The sequence below is a fragment of the Neofelis nebulosa genome, chromosome 1, assembly GCF_028018385.1.
Source record: "Neofelis nebulosa isolate mNeoNeb1 chromosome 1, mNeoNeb1.pri, whole genome shotgun sequence".
Taxonomy (NCBI): domain Eukaryota; kingdom Metazoa; phylum Chordata; class Mammalia; order Carnivora; family Felidae; genus Neofelis; species Neofelis nebulosa.
The window spans coordinates 44,469,662-44,471,196 of record NC_080782.1 but is presented as its reverse complement, the minus strand read 5'-3'; positions in this window follow the sequence as shown (position 1 = coordinate 44,471,196).

Here is a 1,535-nt window from a genome sequence, read left to right as displayed (position 1 = left end):
CAAATAGTTTCTGATCATGGCAAGTGCTGGGAGGGAAAAAAGAGTGTAAACTGGTGAACTATGCCTGTGAGAGAAGCAAGGAGACTAATTCCAGTTGGGTGGTCACGGGGGGCCGAGGGGCTCTTTTAGGAGATGACATTGTAACAACAGAGACCTGACGGATGAGGAAACTCCAGGCACAGGAAATTCAGATCGACAGCTGTCCCTGGCAGAGGTAAGTGCAAGGGCAAAGAACCAGAGGTAGGAACAACATGGGGGTCATTGAGGAACCGAAAGACTGGTGTCCCGGAGTAGAGTGAGCATAGAGGACAGGATGGCGAGAGAGGCAGAGGCCATATCGTGTAGAAGCTTATGAGAGTGTTCTCAGTCTTCTCTTTCCATGTTATTCAAACCAAATCCATGCTTCAAGAGCCACCTGTTCCAGGAAGCCTTCTCCACCTGCCCCAACGGAGGAATCCCTCCACTCTGAACTCTGGGATAAACCTCAGAGTCTGTACCACTCGTGTGAGTGGGTGTATGCCTAAGGCATGCCCTCTCAGCAACAGCCAGAGCTTCTTGAGGACAAATACCAGGTATTAATTCCTGGATCTCTCAAAGTCCTAGAAACTCACTCATAAATATATTCATCATATATATGATGATATATATATTCATCATACATATATGATTGATATATTCATCAATATTCTCATAAATGTTCAACCAAGACCCGTTGTACCAAGAAGTTCATGTAGCATAAGAGTGAGCCAAGTTGAAATGTGGACTCAGCCTGCCCATACCACTTTAAGCCAGGTGATCTTGGGCAAGTGACTTAGTCCCCCTGAGCCTCTGTTTCTTTATTAGTAAAATGGGGATCATAACAAAATCTAAGTTAAGGGGTTGCTGGTGAAGATTATTAAGTGTGAGTAAACCTTGGCTATTGTTACTTCTATGATTATTATCACTATCATCAATCACCTTATCTACTCTATACTGATGACAGATTCCCTGGCTAGAAAGCTCATCTCTTATGTGTTATTAGTGGTGCAACTTGAGTCAGAGTTGTTATTTTTAGATCATATCCCAAATCATCAATGATGATGCCACCAGAGGCGGCTTCTCTTGTCTGTACAGAGGCGAGTCCCGGCTTTGCCTTTGTCACAGATACAACCCCCTTGAATTTCTTTGCCCTCCTCAGTATTGCCTAATGTTCGGGAGGGCTCTTGTAAAGATCCCTGGTTGCAAAGTCAGGACATCTGGGCCTGGCTCTGCCCCTGGGGGCCTTTGGGTAATCCCTGGCCCCTTCCAGGCCTCAGTTCCCCTCTGAACAACGAGGAGGTTGTTCCTGGTGATTCCTGTGGACCCTTCCAGCCCTGGCACTCCATGAGTCTGTGTAGGCAGCAGTCCCAGAACCCACAAGGCAGGCAGAGTTGGGGAGTCTGGTCAGGACAGCAAGGAGAGAAAGAAAAATCTGGAAGACATAGCCGGCTTTGGCTATGGGGAGGCAGGGGAGGGGGGGAAGGAGGAGACAGAGGAGGAGGAGGAGGGACTGAGGG